Genomic DNA, 24,389 nt, shown 5'->3' on the forward strand with positions numbered 1-24,389 from the left:
CTAAGGCTCGGTCCTCTACATTTTTGCAGGCCTAAGGCTTGGTTCAATATATAGCAATGTATATATTGACCTATTTTCCCCTCGACTTTCTGTGATTCCCTACATCTTACCTTTCTGTGCAGACAAGCCATTTGAAATATCCTTAACTTATTTCAAAGCCAATAAGAGTTTGAAATAATGTGTATTTTTTAGAGAAATCGTCTTATAGAATTAGGCAGAAAATCTGACCAGCCATAGTTTTCAAAACAGCATAAATTCACTCTTCTCAAAGATTAATCTGTTGTATTACACAACCTTTGAGTATTTATCTTTATCAATGACATGTACTTTAAAAATGTTTTAAACATCCTACCAGCCTTTGAAAACATCCTTGTTCCTTGTTTCAGTTCCAGTTTTATGTATATTTTCTGTCTTGCACCAGATTATTCCAACATCTGATGGATGGCCTTGGGAATCTAATTCTGGTATTGATTGTTTTTGCTGATTGTCTCCCCCTTGTAGCTGATATCTTCATTATTGTGTAAATTTAGATCATGAGCTCATGTTTAGCTAAACAGCTGACCTTGTAAGAGGCTTAGGTGTGAACGCTCGTAAGCTTCTTCAGGAAGTCGGCAAAGATTTATTTGTGTCCCTCCAATGAGTTGCCCGCGAGGACCCCGTTTTCTACAAGTGTTGTTCCAATACTTCCTCTAGACGCAGGGACTCAGACAGGGCTGCTTTGCGGCCCCCGATCTGGGGCAGTGGCAGTGGGTGGCCTGTGGCCCGGGCAGGAGACTCTCCGCGTGTGTACCAAGGACCCATCAGCCTGCGAACTTCGGTCACCTGGCAGGAAGATACGATGCCCAGATCTATGGTTAGCTGTGCAGCGAGGTGTATTGCGTGGACAGGTTTCACACACACTTCAAGTAAGAGGGCGGCTTGAGTGGATAGGAGAGAGTTTTTGTATCTGTGCCGACAAAGAAGGTGCTCTTCGGCATGGACCTAAATGCTTGTGACACACCACTGGGACTGCCGGGCTCTGAGGGCCCTGCCCTGGGCCCCTGCTCCCCTGCCCTTTGTTCAGTCACAGCAGAGATGGCCACTCCCACTCCCTCAGTGAGGGCAGTGTTCCAACCTCCCTCACCCGCCCCCCTCTCCACAGGTTACCATGGACTACAGATGCTGCATTCTGAGGCCAGGGCGTTCCGAGAATGCCAAGGGCAGACATGATGACCTTAAATGATTTCCTCTTGTGTCAGTTTTGGTAAACTTTAGGAGCTAGGAAATGGTCCACTTTACAGAAATGTTCTAATTTACTGGCATTTCCTATATTCTCTGCTGTAACATTGTCCTGATTCTTTCTGTATATTCTTTACTTATGTTTGTGTTTTCCTAAATCAAAGTGTGTCTTTTAAATCTTTTCAAAGAATATTCTTTGGACTTACTACATCACCTGAATTTTATACGTTTTCTGTTGTATTAAGTTCTGCTCATATTTTTACTTATCTTTTTTCTATGTTCTCAGGGTTTATTGTTTTGATCTTCTGATGTCAATTAAAACACTTGGTTATTCATTTTCATAAATCTATTTACTTATAAAGATTTGAACTTTTGAAGATTCCAGCTTACTTGTAAGTTTCTAAGGGTCAGGTCCTCTACATTGTTGTAGGCCTAAGGCTTAGTTCACCATATAGCAATGTATATATTGACCTATTTTCCCCTCGACTTTCTGTGATTCCCTACATCTCACCTTTCTTTGCAGACAAGCCATTTGAAATACACAACTTATTTCACAGCCAATAAGTCTTTGAAATAATGTGTATTTTTTAGCGAAATCTTCTTATATAATTAGGCAGAAAATCTGACATGCCATAGTTTTCAAAACAGCATAATTTCACGCTTTTCTATGATGAATCTGTTGTATTACACAACCTTTTAATATTTAGCTTTGTCAATGATATGTACTTTAAATATGCTTTAGAGATCCTTCCAGACTTTGAAAACATCCTTGTTCCTTGTTTCATTTCCAGTTTTATGTATATTATCTGCCTTGCACCTGATTATTCCAACATGTGATGAATGGCCTAGGGAATCTAATTCTGGTATTGATTGTTTTTGCTAATTGTCTCCCCCTTGTAGCTGATTTCTTCATTATTGTGTACATTTAGATCATGAGCTCATGTTTAGCTAAACAGTTGACATTTTAAGAGGCTTAGGTGTGAACGCTCGTAAGCTACATCAGAAATTCGCAAAGATTTATTTGTGTCCTTCCAAAGAGTTGCCCGCTAGGACCCCGATTTCTACAAGTGTTGGTCCTATACTTCCTCTAGAGGCAGGGACTCAGACAGGGCTGCTTTGCGGCCCCCGATCTGGGGCCGGGGCCGTGAGCGGCCTGTGGCACGGTCAGGAAGCTCTCCGCGTGTGTCCCAGGGACCCATCTGCCTGCGAACTTCGGTCCCCTGGCAGGAAGCTACGATGCCCAGACGTATGGTTAGCTGTGCAGCGAGGGGTACTGCGTGGACAGGTTCCACACACCCTTTAAGTATGAGGGCGGGCTGAGTGGAAAGGTTAGTGTTTGGGCAGCTGTGGAGACAAAGAAGGCGCACTTTGGCCAGGGCCTAAATGCTTGTGACACCCCATTGGGCCTGCCGGGCTCTGAGGGCCCTGCCCTGGGACCCCTGCTCCCTTGGCTTTGTTCAGTCACAGCAGAGATGGCCACACCCACTCCCTCAGTGAGGGCAGTGTTCCAACCTCCCTCAGCCCCGCCCCCTGCCCGCAGGTTACCATGGACTACAGATGCTGCATTCTGAGGCCAGGGCATTCCGAGAATGCCAAGGGCAGACATGATGACCTTAAATGATTTCCTCTTGTGTCAGTTTTGGTAAACTTTAGGAGCTAGGAATTGGTCCACTTTACAGAAATGTTCTAATTTACTGGCATTTCCTATATTCTCTGCTATAACTTTGTCCTGATTCTTTCTGTATATTGTTTACTTATGTTTTTGTTTTCCTTAATCAAAGTGTGTCTTTTAAATCTTTTCAAAGAATATTCTTTGGACTTACTAAATCACCTCAATTTTATACGTTTTCTATTGTATTAAATTCTGCTCATATCTTTATTTATCTTTTTTCTATGTTCTCAGGGTTTATTGTTTGGATGTTCTGATGTCAATTAAAACACTTGGTTATTCATTTTAATAAATCTTTTTACTTATAAAGATTTGAACTTTTGAAGATTCCAGCTTACTTGTAAGTTTCTAAGGGTCAGGTCCTCTATATTGTTGCTGGCCTAAGGCTTAGTTCACCCTATAGCAATGTATATATTGACCTATTTTCCCCTCGACTTTCTGTGATTCCCTACATCTCACCTTTCTTTGCAGACAAGCCATTTGAAATACCCTTATTTCACAGCCCATAAGTCTTTGAAATAATGTGTATTTTTTAGAGAAATCTTCTTATATAATTAGGCGGAAAATCTGACTTGCCATAGTTTTCAAAACAGCATAATTTCACTCTGCTCAATGATGAATCTGTTGTATTACACAATCTTTGAGTATTTACCTTTGTCAATGACATGTTCTTTAAAAATGTTTTAGAGATCCTACCAGTCTTTGAAAACATCCTTGTTCCTTGTTTCAGTTCCAGTTTTATGTATATTTTCTGCCTTGCACCTGATTATTCCAACATCTGATGGATGGCCTAGGGAATCTCATTCTGGTATTGATTGTTTTTGCTGATGGTCTCCCCCTGTAGCTGATTTCTTCATTATTCTGTAAATTTAGATCATGAGCTCATGTTTAGCTAAACAGCTGACCTTGTAAGAGGATTAGGTGTGAACGCTCGTAAGCTTCATCAGAAAGTCGGCAAAGATTTATTTGTGTCCCTCCAATGAGTTGCCCACGAGGACCCCGTTTTCTACAAGTGTTGGTTCAATACTTCCTCTAGAGGCAGGGACTCAGACAGGGCTGCTTTGCGTCCCCAGATCTGGGGCAGTGGCAGTGGGCGGCCTTTGGCCCGGGCAGAAGTCTCTCCGCGTGTGTCCCAGGGACCCATCTGCCTGCGAACTTCGGTCACCTGGCAGGAAGCTACGATGCCCAGACCTATGGTTAGCTGTGCAGCGAGGTGTATTGCGCGGACAGGTTTCACACACACTTCAAGTAAGAGGGCGGCCTGAGTGGATAGGTGAGAGTTTGGGCAGCTGTGCAGACAAAGAAGGCGCTCTTCGGCCTGTGCCTAAATGCTTGTGACACCCCAATGGGACTGCCGGGCTCTGAGGGCCCTGCCATGGGCCACTGCTCCCCTGCCCTTTGTTCAGTCACAGCAGAGATGGCCACTCCCACTCCCTCAGTGAGGGCAGTGTTCCAACCGCCCTCAGCCCCGCCCCCTCTCCCCAGGTTACCATGGACTACAGATGCTGCATTCTGAGGCCTGGGCGTTCCGAGAATGCCAAGGGCAGACATGATGACCTTAAATGATTTCCTCTTGTGTCAGTTTTGGTAAACTTTAGGAGCTAGGAAATGGTCCACTTTACTGAAATGTTCTAATTTACTGGCATTTCCTATATTCTCTGCTGTAACATTGTCCTGATTCTTTCTGTATATTCTTTACTTATGTTTGTGTTTTCCTAAATCAAAGTGTGTCTTTAAATCTTTTCAAAGAATATTCTTTGGACTTACTACATCACCTGAATTTTATACGTTTTCTGTTGTATTAAGTTCTGCTCATATTTTTACTTATCTTTTTTCTATGTTCTCAGGGTTTATTGTTTTGATCTTCTGATGTCAATTAAAACACTTGGTTATTCATTTTCATAAATCTATTTACTTATAAAGATTTGAACTTTTGAAGATTCCAGCTTACTTGTAAGTTTCTAAGGGTCAGGTCCTCTACATTGTTGTAGGCCTAAGGCTTAGTTCACCATATAGCAATGTATATATTGACCTATTTTCCCCTCGACTTTCTGTGATTCCCTACATCTCACCTTTCTTTGCAGACAAGCCATTTGAAATACACAACTTATTTCACAGCCAATAAGTCTTTGAAATAATGTGTATTTTTTAGCGAAATCTTCTTATATAATTAGGCCTAAAATCTGACATGCCAGAGTTTTCAAAACAGCATAATTTCACGCTTTTCTATGATGAATCTGTTGTATTACACAACCTTTTAATATTTAGCTTTGTCAATGATATGTACTTTAATTATGCTTTAGAGATCCTTCCAGACTTTGAAAACATCCTTGTTCCTTGTTTCAGTTCCAGTTTTATGTATATTATCTGCCTTGCACCTGATTATTCCAACATGTGATGAATGGCCTAGGGAATCTAATTCTGGTATTGATTGTTTTTGCTAATTGTCTCCCCCTTGTAGCTGATTTCTTCATTATTGTGTACATTTAGATCATGAGCTCATGTTTAGCTAAACAGTTGACATTGTAAGAGGCTTAGGTGTGAACGCTCGTAAGCTACACCAGAAATTCGCAAAGATTTATTTGTGTCCTTCCAAAGAGTTGCCCGCTAGGACCCCGATTGCTACAAGTGTTGGTCCTATACTTCCTCTAGAGGCAGGGACTCAGACAGGGCTGCTTTGTGGCCCCCGATCTGGGGCCGGGGCCGTGAGCGGCCTGTGGCACGGTCAGGAAGCTCTCCGCGTGTGTCCCAGGGACCCATCTGCCTGCGAACTTCGGTCCCCTGGCAGGAAGCTACGATGCCCAGACGTATGGTTAGCTGTGCAGCGAGGGGTACTGCGTGGACAGGTTCCACACACACTTTAAGTATGAGGGCGGGCTGAGTGGAAAGGTTAGTGTTTGGGCAGCTGTGGAGACAAAGAAGGCGCACTTTGGCCAGGGCCTAAATGCTTGTGACACCCCATTGGGCCTGCCGGGCTCTGAGGGCCCTGCCCTGGGACCCCTGCTCCCTTGGCTTTGTTCAGTCACAGCAGAGATGGCCACACCCACTCCCTCAGTGAGGGCAGTGTTCCAACCTCCCTCAGCCCCGCCCCCTCTCCGCAGGTTACCATGGACTACAGATGCTGCATTCTGAGGCCAGGGCATTCCGAGAATGCCAAGGGCAGACATGATGACCTTAAATGATTACCTCTTGTGTCAGTTTTGGTAAACTTTAGGAGCTAGGAATTGGTCCACTTTACAGAAATGTTCTAATTTACTGGCATTTCCTATATTCTCTGCTATAACTTTGTCCTGATTCTTTCTGTATATTGTTTACTTATGTTTTTGTTTTCCTTAATCAAAGTGTGTCTTAAATCTTTTCAAAGAATATTCTTTGGACTTACTAAATCACCTCAATTTTATACGTTTTCTATTGTATTAAATTCTGCTCATATCTTTATTTATCTTTTTTCTATGTTCTCAGGGTTTATTGTTTGGATGTTCTGATGTCAATTAAAACACTTGGTTATTCATTTTAATAAATCTTTTTACTTATAAAGATTTGAACTTTTGAAGATTCCAGCTTACTTGTAAGTTTCTAAGGGTCAGGTCCTCTATATTGTTGCTGGCCTAAGGCTTAGTTCACCCTATAGCAATGTATATATTGACCTATTTTCCCCTCGACTTTCTGTGATTCCCTACATCTCACCTTTCTTTGCAGACAAGCCATTTGAAATACCCTTATTTCACAGCCCATAAGTCTTTGAAATAATGTGTATTTTTTAGAGAAATCTTCTTATATAATTAGGCGGAAAATCTGACTTGCCATAGTTTTCAAAACAGCATAATTTCACTCTGCTCAATGATGAATCTGTTGTATTACACAATCTTTGAGTATTTACCTTTGTCAATGACATGTTCTTTAAAAATGTTTTAGAGATCCTACCAGTCTTTGAAAACATCCTTGTTCCTTGTTTCAGTTCCAGTTTTATGTATATTTTCTGCCTTGCACCTGATTATTCCAACATCTGATGGATGGCCTAGGGAATCTCATTCTGGTATTGATTGTTTTTGCTGATGGTCTCCCCCTGTAGCTGATTTCTTCATTATTCTGTAAATTTAGATCATGAGCTCATGTTTAGCTAAACAGCTGACCTTGTAAGAGGATTAGGTGTGAACGCTCGTAAGCTTCATCAGAAAGTCGGCAAAGATTTATTTGTGTCCCTCCAATGAGTTGCCCACGAGGACCCCGTTTTCTACAAGTGTTGGTTCAATACTTCCTCTAGAGGCAGGGACTCAGACAGGGCTGCTTTGCGTCCCCAGATCTGGGGCAGTGGCAGTGGGCGGCCTTTGGCCCGGGCAGAAGTCTCTCCGCGTGTGTCCCAGGGACCCATCTGCCTGCGAACTTCGGTCACCTGGCAGGAAGCTACGATGCCCAGACCTATGGTTAGCTGTGCAGCGAGGTGTATTGCGCGGACAGGTTTCACACACACTTCAAGTAAGAGGGCGGCCTGAGTGGATAGGTGAGAGTTTGGGCAGCTGTGCAGACAAAGAAGGCGCTCTTCGGCCTGTGCCTAAATGCTTGTGACACCCCAATGGGACTGCCGGGCTCTGAGGGCCCTGCCATGGGCCACTGCTCCCCTGCCCTTTGTTCAGTCACAGCAGAGATGGCCACTCCCACTCCCACAGTGAGGGCTGTGTTCCAACCTCCCTCACCCCACCCCTCTCCGCAGGTTACCATGGACAAAAGATGCGGCATTATGAGGCCAGGGCGTTCCGAGAAGGACAACGGCAGACAAGATGACCTTAAATGATTTCCTCTTGTGTCAGTTTTGGTAAACTTTAGGAGCTAGGAAATGGTCCACTTTACAGAAATGTTCTATTTTACTGGCATTTCCTATATTCTCTGCTGTAACATTGTCCTGATTCTTTCTGTATATTCTTTACTTATGTTTGTGTTTTCCTAAATGAAAGTGTGTATTTAAATCTTTTCAAAGAATATTCTTTGGACTTACTACATCACCTGAATTTTATACGTTTTTTGTTGTATTAAGTTCTGCTCATATCTTTATTTATCTTTCTTCTATGTTCTCAGGGATTATTGTTTTGATCTTCTGATGTCAATTAAAACACTTGGTTACTCATTTTCTTAAATCTATTTACTTATAAAGATTTGAACTTTTGAAGATTCCTGCTTACTTGTAAGTTTCTAAGGGTCAGTTCCTCTACATTGTTGCGGGCCTAAGGCTTAGTTCACCATATAGCAATGTATATATTGACCTATTTTCCCCTCGACTTTCTGTGATTCCCTACATCTCACCTTTCTTTGCAGACAAACCATTTGAAATACCGTTAACTTCTTTCACAGCCAATAAGTCTTTGAATTAATGTGTATGTTTTAGCGAAATATTCTTATATAATTAGGCAGAAAATCTGGCCTGCCAGAGTTTTCAAAACAGCATAATTTCACTCTTCTCTATGATGAATCTGTTGTATTACACAACCGTTTAATATTTAGCTTTGTCAATGACATGTACTTTAAAAATGTTGTAGAGATACTTCCAGACTTTGAAAACATCCTTGTTCCTTGTTTCAGTTCCAGTTTTATGTATATTATCTGCCTTGCACCTGATTATTCCAACATGTGATGGATGGCCTAGGGAATCTAATTCTGCTATTGATTGTTTTTGCTAATTGTCTCCCCCTTGTAGCTGGTTTCTTCATTATTGTGTACATTTAGATCATGAGCTCATGTTTAGCTAAACAGCTGACCTTGTAATAGGATTAGGTGTGAACGCTCGTAAGCTTCATCAGAAAGTCGCAAGGATTTATTTGTGTCCCTCCAATGAGTTGCCCGCTAGGACCCCGTTTTCTACAAGTGTTGGTCCTATACTTCCTCTAGAGGCAGGGACTCAGAGAGGGCTGCTTTGCGGCCCCCGATCTGGGGCCGGGGCAGTGAGCGGCCTATGGCCCTGTCAGGAAGCTCTCCGCGTGTGTCCCAGGGACCCATCTGCCTGCGAACTTCGGTCCCCTGGCAGGAAGCTACGATGCCCAGACCTATGGTTAGCTGTGCAGCGAGGGGTACTGCGTGGACAGGTTTCACACACACTTCAAGTATGAGGGCGGGCTGAGTGGAAAGGTTAGTGTTTGGGCAGCTGTGCAGACAAAGAAGGCGCCCTTTGGCCTGGGCCTACATGTTTGTGACACCCCATTGGGCCTGCCGGGCTCTGAGGGCCCTGCGTGGGACCCCTGCTCCCTTGCCTTTGTTCAGTCACAGCAGAGATGGCCACACCCACTCCCTCAGTGAGGGCAGTGTTCCAACCTCCCTCAGCCCCGCCCCCTGCCCGCAGGTTACCATGGACTACAGATGCTGCATTCTGAGGCCAGGGCGTTCCGAGAATGACAAGGGCAGACATGATGATCTTAAATGATTTCCTCTTGTGTCAGTTTTGGTAAACTTTAGGAGCTAGGAAATGGTCCACTTTACAGGAATATTCAAATTTACTGGCATTTCCTATATTCTCTGCTATAACTTTGTCCTGATTCTTTCTGTATATTGTTTACTAATGTTTTTGTTCTCCTTAATCAAAGTGTGTCTTTTAAATCTTTTCAAAGAATATTCTTTGGACTTACTAAATCACCTCAATTTTATACATTTTCTGTTGTATTAAATTCTGCTCATATCTTTATTTATCTTTTTTCTATTCTCTCAGGGTTTATTGTTTTGATCTTCTGATGTCAATTAAAACACTTGGTTATTCATTTTTATAAATCTTTTTACCAATAAAGATTTGAACTTTTGAAGATTCCAGCTTACTTGTAAGTTTCTAAGGGTCAGATCGTCTACATTATTGCTCGCCTAAGGCTTAGTTCAACATATAGCAATGTATATATTGACCTATTTTCCCCTCGACTTTCTGTGTTTCCCTACATCTCACCTTTCTTTGCAGACAAGCCACTTGAAATACCTTTAACTTATTTCACAGCCAATAAGTCTTTGAAATAATGTGTATGTTTTAGCGAAATCTTCTTATATAATTAGGCAGAAAACCTGACATGCCATAGTTTTCAAAACAGCATAATTTCACTCTTCTCTATGATGAATCTGTTGTATTACACAAACTTTGAATATTTAGCTTTGTCAATGGCATGTACTTTAAAAATGTTTTAGAGATCCTACCAGTCTTTGAAAACATCCTTGTTCCTTGTTTCAGTTCCAGTTTTATGTATATTTTCTGCCTTGCACCTGAGTATTCCAACATGTGATTGATGGCCTAGGGAATCTAATCCTGGTATTGATTGTTTTTGCTGATTGTCTCCCCCTTGTAGCTGATTTCTTCATTATTGTGTAAATTTAGATCATGAGCTCATGTTTAGCTAAACAGCTGACCTTGTAAGAGGCTTAGGTGTGAACGCTCGTAAGCTTCTTCAGAAACTCGGCAAAGATTTATTTGTGTCCCTCCAATGAGTTGCCCGCGAGGACCCCGTTTTCTACAAGTGTTTTTCCAATACTTCCTCTAGACGCAGGGACTCAGACAGGGCTGCTTTGCGGCCCCCGATCTGGAGCAGTGGCAGTGGGCGGCCTGTGGCCCGGGCAGGAGACTCTCCGCGTGTGTACCAAGGACCCATCAGCCTGCGAACTTCGGTCACCTGGCAGGAAGATACGATGCCCAGATCTATGGTTAGCTGTGCAGCGAGGTGTATTGCGTGGACAGGTTTCACACACACTTCAAGTAAGAGGGCGGCCTGAGTGGATAGGTGAGAGTTTGGGTATCTGTGCCGACAAAGAAGGCGCTCTTCGGCATGGGCCTAAATGCTTGTGACACACCACTGGGACTGCCGGGCTCTGAGGGCCCTGCCCCGGGCCCCTGCTCCCCTGCCCTTTGTTCAGTCACATCAGAGATGGCCACTCCCACTCCCTCAGTGAGGGCAGTGTTCCAACCTCCCTCACCCGCTCCCCTCTCCACAGGTTACCATGGACTACAGATGCTGCATTCTGAGGCCAGGGCGTTCCGAGAATGCCAAGGGCAGACATGATGACCTTAAATGACTTCCTCTTGTGTCAGTTTTGGTAAACTTTAGGAGCTAGGAAATGGTCCAGTTTACAGAAATGTTCTAATTTACTGGCATTTCCTATATTCTCTGCTGTAACATTGTCCTGATTCTTTCTGTATATTCTTTACTTATCTTTGTGTTTTCCTAAATCAAAGTGTGTCTTTAAATCTTTTCAAAGAATATTCTTTGGACTTACTACATCACCTGAATTTTATACGTTTTCTGTTGTATTAAGTTCTGCTCATATTTTTACTTATCTTTTTTCTATGTTCTCAGGGTTTATTGTTTTGATCTTCTGATGTCAATTAAAACACTTGGTTATTCATTTTCATAAATCTATTTACTTATAAAGATTTGAACTTTTGAAGATTCCAGCTTACTTGTAAATTTCTAAGGGTCAGGTCCTCTACATTGTTGTAGGCCTAAGGCTTAGTTCACCATATAGCAATGTATATATTGACCTATTTTCCCCTCGACTTTCTGTGATTCCCTACATCTCACCTTTCTTTGCAGACAAGCCATTTGAAATACACAACTTATTTCACAGCCAATAAGTCTTTGAAATAATGTGTATTTTTTAGCGAAATCTTCTTATATAATTAGGCAGAAAATCTGACATGCCATAGTTTTCAAAACAGCATAATTTCACGCTTTTCTATGATGAATCTGTTGTATTACACAACCTTTTAATATTTAGCTTTGTCAATGATATGTACTTTAAATATGCTTTAGAGATCCTTCCAGACTTTGAAAACATCCTTGTTCCTTGTTTCAGTTCCAGTTTTATGTATATTATCTGCCTTGCACCTGATTATTCCAACATGTGATGAATGGCCTAGGGAATCTAATTCTGGTATTGATTGTTTTTGCTAATTGTCTCCCCCTTGTAGCTGATTTCTTCATTATTGTGTACATTTACATCATGAGCTCATGTTTAGCTAAACAGTTGACATTGTAAGAGGCTTAGGTGTGAACGCTCGTAAGCTACATCAGAAATTCGCAAAGATTTATTTGTGTCCTTCCAAAGAGTTGCCCGCTAGGACCCCGTTTTCTACAAGTGTTGGTCCTATACTTCCTCTAGAGGCAGGGACTCAGACAGGGCTGCTTTGTGGCCCCCGATCTGGGGCCGGGGCCGTGAGCGGCCTGTGGCACGGTCAGGAAGCTCTCCGCGTGTGTCCCAGGGACCCATCTGCCTGCGAACTTCGGTCCCCTGGCAGGAAGCTACGATGCCCAGACGTATGGTTAGCTGTGCAGCGAGGGGTACTGCGTGGACAGGTTCCACACACACTTTAAGTATGAGGGCGGGCTGAGTGGAAAGGTTAGTGTTTGGGCAGCTGTGGAGACAAAGAAGGCGCACTTTGGCCAGGGCCTAAATGCTTGTGACACCCCATTGGGCCTGCCGGGCTCTGAGGGCCCTGCCCTGGGACCCCTGCTCCCTTGGCTTTGTTCAGTCACAGCAGAGATGGCCACACCCACTCCCTCAGTGAGGGCAGTGTTCCAACCTCCCTCAGCCCCGCCCCCTGCCCGCAGGTTACCATGGACTACAGATGCTGCATTCTGAGGCCAGGGCATTCCGAGAATGCCAAGGGCAGACATGATGACCTTAAATGATTTCCTCTTGTGTCAGTTTTGGTAAACTTTAGGAGCTAGGAATTGGTCCACTTTACAGAAATGTTCTAATTTACTGGCATTTCCTATATTCTCTGCTATAACTTTGTCCTGATTCTTTCTGTATATTGTTTACTTATGTTTTTGTTTTCCTTAATCAAAGTGTGTCTTTTAAATCTTTTCAAAGAATATTCTTTGGACTTACTAAATCACCTCAATTTTATACGTTTTCTATTGTATTAAATTCTGCTCATATCTTTATTTATCTTTTTTCTATGTTCTCAGGGTTTATTGTTTGGATGTTCTGATGTCAATTAAAACACTTGGTTATTCATTTTAATAAATCTTTTTACTTATAAAGATTTGAACTTTTGAAGATTCCAGCTTACTTGTAAGTTTCTAAGGGTCAGGTCCTCTATATTGTTGCTGGCCTAAGGCTTAGTTCACCCTATAGCAATGTATATATTGACCTATTTTCCCCTCGACTTTCTGTGATTCCCTACATCTCACCTTTCTTTGCAGACAAGCCATTTGAAATACCCTTATTTCACAGCCCATAAGTCATTGAAATAATGTGTATTTTTTAGAGAAATCTTCTTATATAATTAGGCGGAAAATCTGACTTGCCATAGTTTTCAAAACAGCATAATTTCACTCTGCTCAATGATGAATCTGTTGTATTACACAATCTTTGAGTATTTACCTTTGTCAATGACATGTTCTTTAAAAATGTTTTAGAGATCCTACCAGTCTTTGAAAACATCCTTGTTCCTTGTTTCAGTTCCAGTTTTATGTATATTTTCTGCCTTGCACCTGATTATTCCAACATCTGATGGATGGCCTAGGGAATCTCATTCTGGTATTGATTGTTTTTGCTGATGGTCTCCCCCTGTAGCTGATTTCTTCATTATTCTGTAAATTTAGATCATGAGCTCATGTTTAGCTAAACAGCTGACCTTGTAAGAGGATTAGGTGTGAACGCTCGTAAGCTTCATCAGAAAGTCGGCAAAGATTTATTTGTGTCCCTCCAATGAGTTGCCCACGAGGACCCCGTTTTCTACAAGTGTTGGTCCAATACTTCCTCTAGAGGCAGGGACTCAGACAGGGCTGCTTTGCGTCCCCAGATCTGGGGCAGTGGCAGTGGGCGGCCTTTGGCCCGGGCAGAAGTCTCTCCGCGTGTGTCCCAGGGACCCATCTGCCTGCGAACTTCGGTCACCTGGCAGGAAGCTACGATGCCCAGACCTATGGTTAGCTGTGCAGCGAGGTGTATTGCGTGGACAGGTTTCACACACACTTCAAGTAAGAGGGCGGCCTGAGTGGATAGGTGAGAGTTTGGGCAGCTGTGCAGACAAAGAAGGCGCTCTTCGGCCTGTGCCTAAATGCTTGTGACACCCCAATGGCACTGCCGGGCTCTGAGGGCCCTGCCATGGGCCACTGCTCCCCTGCCCTTTGTTCAGTCACAGCAGAGATGGCCACTCCCACTCCCACAGTGAGGGCTGTGTTCCAACCTCCCTCACCCCACCCCTCTCCGCAGGTTACCATGGACTAAAGATGCTGCATTATGAGGCCAGGGCGTTCCGAGAATGCCAAGGGCAGACATGATGACCTTAAATGATTTCCTCTTGTGTCAGTTTTGGTAAACTTTAGGAGCTAGGAAATGGTCCACTTTACAGAAATGTTCTAATTTACTGGCATTTCCTATATTCTCTGCTGTAACATTGTCCTGATTCTTTCTGTATATTCTTTACTTATGTTTGTGTTTTCCTAAATCAAAGTGTGTCTTTTAAATCTTTTCAAAGAATATTCTTTGGACTTACTACATCACCTGAATTTTATACGTTTTCTGTTGTATTAAGTTCTGCTCATATTTTTACTTATCTTTTTTCTATGTTCTCAGGGTTTATTGTTTTGATCTTCTGATGTCAATTAAAACACTTGGTTATTCATTTTCATAAATCTATTTACTTATAAAGATTTGAACTTTTGAAGATTCCAGCTTACTTGTAAGTTTCTAAGGGTCAGGTCCTCTACATTGTTGTAGGCCTAAGGCTTAGTTCACCATATAGCAATGTATATATTGACCTATTTTCCCCTCGACTTTCTGTGATTCCCTACATCTCACCTTTCTTTGCAGACAAGCCATTTGAAATACACAACTTATTTCACAGCCAATAAGTCATTGAAATAATGTGTATTTTTTAGAGAAATCTTCTTATATAATTAGGCAGAAAATCTGACATGCCAGAGTTTTCAAAACAGCATAAGTTCACGCATTTCTATGATGAATCTGTTGTATTACACAACCTTTTAATATTTAGCTTTGTCAATGATATGTACTTTAAATATGCTTTAGAGATCCTTCCAGACTTTGAAAACATCCTTGTTCCTTGTTTCATTTCCAGTTTTATGTATATTATCTGCCTTGCACCTGATTATTCCAACATGTGATGAATGGCCTAGGGAATCTAATTCTGGTATTGATTGTTTTTGCTAATTGTCTCCCCCTTGTAGCTGATTTCTTCATTATTGTGTACATTTAGATCATGAGCTCATGTTTAGCTAAACAGTTGACATTTTAAGAGGCTTAGGTGTGAACGCTCGTAAGCTACATCAGAAATTCGCAAAGATTTATTTGTGTCCTTCCAAAGAGTTGCCCGCTAGGACCCCGATTGCTACAAGTGTTGGTCCTATACTTCCTCTAGAGGCAGGGACTCAGACAGGGCTGCTTTGTGGCCCCCGATCTGGGGCCGGGGCCGTGAGCGGCCTGTGGCACGGTCAGGAAGCTCTCCGCGTGTGTCCCAGGGACCCATCTGCCTGCGAACTTCGGTCCCCTGGCAGGAAGCTACGATGCCCAGACGTATGGTTAGCTGTGCAGCGAGGGGTACTGCGTGGACAGGTTCCACACACACTTTAAGTATGAGGGCGGGCTGAGTGGAAAGGTTAGTGTTTGGGCAGCTGTGGAGACAAAGAAGGCGCACTTTGGCCAGGGCCTAAATGCTTGTGACACCCCATTGGGCCTGCCGGGCTCTGAGGGCCCTGCCCTGGGACCCCTGCTCCCTTGGCTTTGTTCAGTCACAGCAGAGATGGCCACACCCACTCCCTCAGTGAGGGCAGTGTTCCAACCTCCCTCAGCCCCGCCCCCTGCCCGCAGGTTACCATGGACTACAGATGCTGCATTCTGAGGCCAGGGCATTCCGAGAATGCCAAGGGCAGACATGATGACCTTAAATGATTTCCTCTTGTGTCAGTTTTGGTAAACTTTAGGAGCTAGGAATTGGTCCACTTTACAGAAATGTTCTAATTTACTGGCATTTCCTATATTCTCTGCTATAACTTTGTCCTGATTCTTTCTGTATATTGTTTACTTATGTTTTTGTTTTCCTTAATCAAAGTGTGTCTTTTAAATCTTTTCAAAGAATATTCTTTGGACTTACTAAATCACCTCAATTTTATACGTTTTCTATTGTATTAAATTCTGCTCATATCTTTATTTATCTTTTTTCTATGTTCTCAGGGTTTATTGTTTGGATGTTCTGATGTCAATTAAAACACTTGGTTATTCATTTTAATAAATCTTTTTACTTATAAAGATTTGAACTTTTGAAGATTCCAGCTTACTTGTAAGTTTCTAAGGGTCAGGTCCTCTATATTGTTGCTGGCCTAAGGCTTAGTTCACCCTATAGCAATGTATATATTGACCTATTTTCCCCTCGACTTTCTGTGATTCCCTACATCTCACCTTTCTTTGCAGACAAGCCATTTGAAATACCCTTATTTCACAGCCCATAAGTCTTTGAAATAATGTGTATTTTTTAGAGAAATCTTCTTATATAATTAGGCGGAAAATCTGACTTGCCATAGTTTTCAAAACAGCATAATTTCACTCTGCTCAATGATGAATCTGTTGTATTACACAATCTTTGAGTATTTACCTTTGTCAATGACATGTTCTTTAAAAATGTTTTAGAGATCCTACCAGTCTTTGAAAACATCCTTGTTCCTTGTTTCAGTTCCAGTTTTATGTATATTTTCTGCCTTGCACCTGATTATTCCAACATCTGATGGATGGCCTAGGGAATCTCATTCTGGTATTGATTGTTTTTGCTGATGGTCTCCCCCTGTAGCTGATTTCTTCATTATTCTGTAAATTTAGATCATGAGCTCATGTTTAGCTAAACAGCTGACCTTGTAAGAGGATTAGGTGTGAACGCTCGTAAGCTTCATCAGAAAGTCGGCAAAGATTTATTTGTGTCCCTCCAATGAGTTGCCCACGAGGACCCCGTTTTCTACAAGTGTTGGTTCAATACTTCCTCTAGAGGCAGGGACTCAGACAGGGCTGCTTTGCGTCCCCAGATCTGGGGCAGTGGCAGTGGGCGGCCTTTGGCCCGGGCAGAAGTCTCTCCGCGTGTGTCCCAGGGACCCATCTGCCTGCGAACTTCGGTCACCTGGCAGGAAGCTACGATGCCCAGACCTATGGTTAGCTGTGCAGCGAGGTGTATTGCGCGGACAGGTTTCACACACACTTCAAGTAAGAGGGCGGCCTGAGTGGATAGGTGAGAGTTTGGGCAGCTGTGCAGACAAAGAAGGCGCTCTTCGGCCTGTGCCTAAATGCTTGTGACACCCCAATGGGACTGCCGGGCTCTGAGGGCCCTGCCATGGGCCACTGCTCCCCTGCCCTTTGTTCAGTCACAGCAGAGATGGCCACTCCCACTCCCACAGTGAGGGCTGTGTTCCAACCTCCCTCACCCCACCCCTCTCCGCAGGTTACCATGGACTAAAGATGCTGCATTATGAGGCCAGGGCGTTCCGAGAATGCCAAGGGCAGACATGATGACCTTAAATGATTTCCTCTTGTGTCAGTTTTGGTAAACTTTAGGAGCTAGGAAATGGTCCACTTTACAGAAATGTTCTAATTTACTGGCATTTCCTATATTCTCTGCTGTAACATTGTCCTGATTCTTTCTGTATATTCTTTACTTATGTTTGTGTTTTCCTAAATCAAAGTGTGTCTTTTAAATCTTTTCAAAGAATATTCTTTGGACTTACTACATCACCTGAATTTTATACGTTTTCTGTTGTATTAAGTTCTGCTCATATTTTTACTTATCTTTTTTCTATGTTCTCAGGGTTTATTGTTTTGATCTTCTGATGTCAATTAAAACACTTGGTTATTCATTTTCATAAATCTATTTACTTATAAAGATTTGAACTTTTGAAGATTCCAGCTTACTTGTAAGTTTCTAAGGGTCAGGTCCTCTACATTGTTGTGGGCCTAAGGCTTAGTTCACCATATAGCAATGTATATATTGACCTATTTTCCCCTCGACTTTCTGTGATTCCCTACATCTCACCTTTCTTTGCAGACAAGCCATTTGAAATACACAACTTATTTCACAGCCAATAAGTCTTTGAAATAATGTGTATTTTTTAGCGAAATCTTCTTATATAATTAGGCAGAAAATCTGACATGCCAGAGTTTTCAAAACAGCATAATTTCACGCATTTCTATGATGAATCTGTTGTATTACACAACCTTTTAATATTTAGCTTTGTCAATGATATGTACTTTAAATATGCTTTAGAGATCCTTCCAGACTTTGAAAACATCCTTGTTCCTTGTTTCATTTCCAGTTTTATGTATATTATCTGCCTTGCACCTGATTATTCCAACATGTGATGAATGGCCTAGGGAATCTAATTCTGGTATTGATTGTTTTTGCTAATTGTCTCCCCCTTGTAGCTGATTTCTTCATTATTGTGTACATTTAGATCATGAGCTCATGTTTAGCTAAACAGTTGACATTTTAAGAGGCTTAGGTGTGAACGCTCGTAAGCTACATCAGAAATTCGCAAAGATTTATTTGTGTCCTTCCAAAGAGTTGCCCGCTAGGACCCCGATTGCTACAAGTGTTGGTCCTATACTTCCTCTAGAGGCAGGGACTCAGACAGGGCTGCTTTGTGGCCCCCGATCTGGGGCCGGGGCCGTGAGCGGCCTGTGGCACGGTCAGGAAGCTCTCCGCGTGTGTCCCAGGGACCCATCTGCCTGCGAACTTCGGTCCCCTGGCAGGAAGCTACGATGCCCAGACGTATGGTTAGCTGTGCAGCGAGGGGTACTGCGTGGACAGGTTCCACACACACTTTAAGTATGAGGGCGGGCTGAGTGGAAAGGTTAGTGTTTGGGCAGCTGTGGAGACAAAGAAGGCGCACTTTGGCCAGGGCCTAAATGCTTGTGACACCCCATTGGGCCTGCCGGGCTCTGAGGGCCCTGCCCTGGGACCCCTGCTCCCTTGGCTTTGTTCAGTCACAGCAGAGATGGCCACACCCACTCCCTCAGTGAGGGCAGTGTTCCAACCTCCCTCAGCCCCGCCCCCTGCCCGCAGGTTACCATGGACTACAGATGCTGCATTCTGAGGCCAGGGCATTCCGAGAATGCCAAGGGCAGACATGATGACCTTAAATGATTTCCTCTTGTGTCAGTTTTGGTAAACTTTAGGAGCTAGGAATTGGTCCACTTTACAGAAATGTTCTAATTTACTGGCATTTCCTATATTCTCTGCTATAACTTTGTCCTGATTCTTTCTGTATATTGTTTACTTATGTTTTTGTTTTCCTTAATCAAAGTGTGTCTTTTAAATCTTTTCAAAGAATATTCTTTGGACTTACTAAATCACCTCAATTTTATACGTTTTCTATTGTATTAAATTCTGCTCATATCTTTATTTATCTTTTTTCTATGTTCTCAGGGTTTATTGTTTGGATGTTCTGATGTCAATTAAAACACTTGGTTATTCATTTTAATAAATCTTTTTACTTATAAAGATTTGAACTTTTGAAGATTCCAGCTTACTTGTAAGTTTCTAAGGGTCAGGTCCTCTACATTGTTGTAGGCCTAAGGCTTAGTTCACCATATAGCAATGTATATATTGACCTATTTTCCCCTCGACTTTCTGTGATTCCCTACATCTCACCTTTCTTTGCAGACAAGCCATTTGAAATACACAACTTATTTCACAGCCAATAAGTCTTTGAAATAATGTGTATTTTTTAGCGAAATCTTCTTATATAATTAGGCAGAAAATCTGACATGCCATAGTTTTCAAAACAGCATAATTTCACGCTTTTCTATGATGAATCTGTTGTATTACACAACCTTTTAATATTTAGCTTTGTCAATGATATGTACTTTAAATATGCTTTAGAGATCCTTCCAGACTTTGAAAACATCCTTGTTCCTTGTTTCATTTCCAGTTTTATGTATATTATCTGCCTTGCACCTGATTATTCCAACATGTGATGAATGGCCTAGGGAATCTAATTCTGGTATTGATTGTTTTTGCTAATTGTCTCCCCCTTGTAGCTGATTTCTTCATTATTGTGTACATTTAGATCATGAGCTCATGTTTAGCTAAACAGTTGACATTGTAAGAGGCTTAGGTGTGAACGCTCGTAAGCTACATCAGAAATTCGCAAAGATTTATTTGTGTCCTTCCAAAGAGTTGCCCACTAGGACCCCGTTTTTACAAGTGTTGGTCCTATACTTCCTCTAGAGGCAGGGACTCAGACAGGGCTGCTTTGCGGCCCCCGATCTGGGGCCGGGGCCGTGAGCGGCCTGTGGCACGGTCAGGAAGCTCTCCGCGTGTGTCCCAGGGACCCATCTGCCTGCGAACTTCGGTCCCCTGGCAGGAAGCTACGATGCCCAGACCTATGGTTAGCTGTGCAGCGAGGGGTACTGCGTGGACAGGTTCCACACACACTTTAAGTATGAGGGCGGGCTGAGTGGAAAGGTTAGTGTTTGGGCAGCTGTGGAGACAAAGAAGGCGCACTTTGGCCAGGGCCTAAATGCTTGTGACACCCCATTGGGCCTGCCGGGCTCTGAGGGCCCTGCCCTGGGACCCCTGCTCCCTTGGCTTTGTTCAGTCACAGCAGAGATGGCCACACCCACTCCCTCAGTGAGGGCAGTGTTCCAACCTCCCTCAGCCCCGCCCCCTCTCCGCAGGTTACCATGGACTACAGATGCTGCATTCTGAGGCCAGGGCATTCCGAGAATGCCAAGGGCAGACATGATGACCTTAAATGATTACCTCTTGTGTCAGTTTTGGTAAACTTTAGGAGCTAGGAATTGGTCCACTTTACAGAAATGTTCTAATTTACTGGCATTTCCTATATTCTCTGCTATAACTTTGTCCTGATTCTTTCTGTATATTGTTTACTTATGTTTTTGTTTTCCTTAATCAAAGTGTGTCTTAAATCTTTTCAAAGAATATTCTTTGGACTTACTAAATCACCTCAATTTTATACGTTTTCTATTGTATTAAATTCTGCTCATATCTTTATTTATCTTTTTTCTATGTTCTCAGGGTTTATTGTTTGGATGTTCTGATGTCAATTAAAACACTTGGTTATTCATTTTAATAAATCTTTTTACTTATAAAGATTTGAACTTTTGAAGATTCCAGCTTACTTGTAAGTTTCTAAGGGTCAGGTCCTCTATATTGTTGCTGGCCTAAGGCTTAGTTCACCCTATAGCAATGTATATATTGACCTATTTTCCCCTCGACTTTCTGTGATTCCCTACATCTCACCTTTCTTTGCAGACAAGCCATTTGAAATACCCTTATTTCACAGCCCATAAGTCTTTGAAATAATGTGTATTTTTTAGAGAAATCTTCTTATATAATTAGGCGGAAAATCTGACTTGCCATAGTTTTCAAAACAGCATAATTTCACTCTGCTCAATGATGAATCTGTTGTATTACACAATCTTTGAGTATTTACCTTTGTCAATGACATGTTCTTTAAAAATGTTTTAGAGATCCTACCAGTCTTTGAAAACATCCTTGTTCCTTGTTTCAGTTCCAGTTTTATGTATATTTTCTGCCTTGCACCTGATTATTCCAACATCTGATGGATGGCCTAGGGAATCTCATTCTGGTATTGATTGTTTTTGCTGATGGTCTCCCCCTGTAGCTGATTTCTTCATTATTCTGTAAATTTAGATCATGAGCTCATGTTTAGCTAAACAGCTGACCTTGTAAGAGGATTAGGTGTGAACGCTCGTAAGCTTCATCAGAAAGTCGGCAAAGATTTATTTGTGTCCCTCCAATGAGTTGCCCACGAGGACCCCGTTTTCTACAAGTGTTGGTTCAATACTTCCTCTAGAGGCAGGGACTCAGACAGGGCTGCTTTGCGTCCCCAGATCTGGGGCAGTGGCAGTGGGTGGCCTTTGGTCCGGGCAGAAGTCTCTCCGCGTGTGTCCCAGGGACCCATCTGCCTGCGAACTTCGGTCACCTGGCAGGAAGCTACGATGCCCAGACCTATGGTTAGCTGTGCAGCGAGGTGTATTGCGCGGACAGGTTTCACACACACTTCAAGTAAGAGGGCGGCCTGAGTGGATAGGTGAGAGTTTGGGCAGCTGTGCAGACAAAGAAGGCTCTCTTCGGCCTGTGCCTAAATGCTTGTGACACCCCAATGGGACTGCCGGGCTCTGAGGGCCCTGCCATGGGCCACTGCTCCCCTGCCCTTTGTTCAGTCACAGCAGAGATGGCCACTCCCACTCCCACAGTGAGGGCTGTGTTCCAACCTCCCTCACCCCACCCCTCTCCGCAGGTTACCATGGACAAAAGATGCGGCATTATGAGGCCAGGGCGTTCCGAGAAGGACAACGGCAGACAAGATGACCTTAAATGATTTCCTCTTGTGTCAGTTTTGGTAAACTTTAGGAGCTAGGAAATGGTCCACTTTACAGAAATGTTCTATTTTACTGGCATTTCCTATATTCTCTGCTGTAACATTGTCCTGATTCTTTCTGTATATTCTTTACTTATGTTTGTGTTTTCCTAAATCAAAGTGTGTCTTTTAAATCTTTTCAAAGAATATTCTTTGGACTTACTACATCACCTGAATTTTATACGTTTTTTGTTGTATTAAGTTCTGCTCATATCTTTATTTATCTTTCTTCTATGTTCTCAGGGATTATTGTTTTGATCTTCTGATGTCAATTAAAACACTTGGTTACTCATTTTCTTAAATCTATTTACTTATAAAGATTTGAACTTTTGAAGATTCCTGCTTACTTGTAAGTTTCTAAGGGTCAGTTCCTCTACATTGTTGCGGGCCTAAGGCTTAGTTCACCATATAGCAATGTATATATTGACCTATTTTCCCCTCGACTTTCTGTGATTCCCTACATCTCACCTTTCTTTGCAGACAAACCATTTGAAATACCGTTAACTTCTTTCACAGCCAATAAGTCTTTGAATTAATGTGTATGTTTTAGCGAAATATTCTTATATAATTAGGCAGAAAATCTGGCCTGCCAGAGTTTTCAAAACAGCATAATTTCACTCTTCTCTATGATGAATCTGTTGTATTACACAACCTTTTAATATTTAGCTTTGTCAATGACATGTACTTTAAAAATGTTGTAGAGATACTTCCAGACTTTGAAAACATCCTTGTTCCTTGTTTCAGTTCCAGTTTTATGTATATTATCTGCCTTGCACCTGATTATTCCAACATGTGATGGATGGCCTAGGGAATCTAATTCTGCTATTGATTGTTTTTGCTAATTGTCTCCCCCTTGTAGCTGGTTTCTTCATTATTGTGTACATTTAGATCATGAGCTCATGTTTAGCTAAACAGCTGACCTTGTAATAGGATTAGGTGTGAACGCTCGTAAGCTTCATCAGAAAGTCGCAAGGATTTATTTGTGTCCCTCCAATGAGTTGCCCGCTAGGACCCCGTTTTCTACAAGTGTTGGTCCTATACTTCCTCTAGAGGCAGGGACTCAGAGAGGGCTGCTTTGCGGCCCCCGATCTGGGGCCGGGGCAGTGAGCGGCCTATGGCCCTGTCAGGAAGCTCTCCGCGTGTGTCCCAGGGACCCATCTGCCTGCGAACTTCGGTCCCCTGGCAGGAAGCTACGATGCCCAGACCTATGGTTAGCTGTGCAGCGAGGGGTACTGCGTGGACAGGTTTCACACACACTTCAAGTATGAGGGCGGGCTGAGTGGAAAGGTTAGTGTTTGGGCAGCTGTGCAGACAAAGAAGGCGCCCTTTGGCCTGGGCCTACATGTTTGTGACACCCCATTGGGCCTGCCGGGCTCTGAGGGCCCTGCGTGGGACCCCTGCTCCCTTGCCTTTGTTCAGTCACAGCAGAGATGGCCACACCCACTCCCTCAGTGAGGGCAGTGTTCCAACCTCCCTCAGCCCCGCCCCCTGCCCGCAGGTTACCATGGACTACAGATGCTGCATTCTGAGGCCAGGGCGTTCCGAGAATGACAAGGGCAGACATGATGATCTTAAATGATTTCCTCTTGTGTCAGTTTTGGTAAACTTTAGGAGCTAGGAAATGGTCCACTTTACAGGAATATTCAAATTTACTGGCATTTCCTATATTCTCTGCTATAACTTTGTCCTGATTCTTTCTGTATATTGTTTACTAATGTTTTTGTTCTCCTTAATCAAAGTGTGTCTTTTAAATCTTTTCAAAGAATATTCTTTGGACTTACTAAATCACCTCAATTTTATACATTTTCTGTTGTATTAAATTCTGCTCATATCTTTATTTATCTTTTTTCTATTCTCTCAGGGTTTATTGTTTTGATCTTCTGATGTCAATTAAAACACTTGGTTATTCATTTTTATAAATCTTTTTACCAATAAAGATTTGAACTTTTGAAGATTCCAGCTTACTTGTAAGTTTCTAAGGGTCAGATCGTCTACATTATTGCTCGCCTAAGGCTTAGTTCAACATATAGCAATGTATATATTGACCTATTTTCCCCTCGACTTTCTGTGTTTCCCTACATCTCACCTTTCTTTGCAGACAAGCCACTTGAAATACCTTTAACTTATTTCACAGC

Source organism: Mesoplodon bidens, assembly GCF_964165515.1.
Source record: "Mesoplodon bidens genome assembly, contig: HAP1_SCAFFOLD_314, whole genome shotgun sequence".
Classification (NCBI taxonomy): domain Eukaryota; kingdom Metazoa; phylum Chordata; class Mammalia; order Artiodactyla; family Ziphiidae; genus Mesoplodon; species Mesoplodon bidens.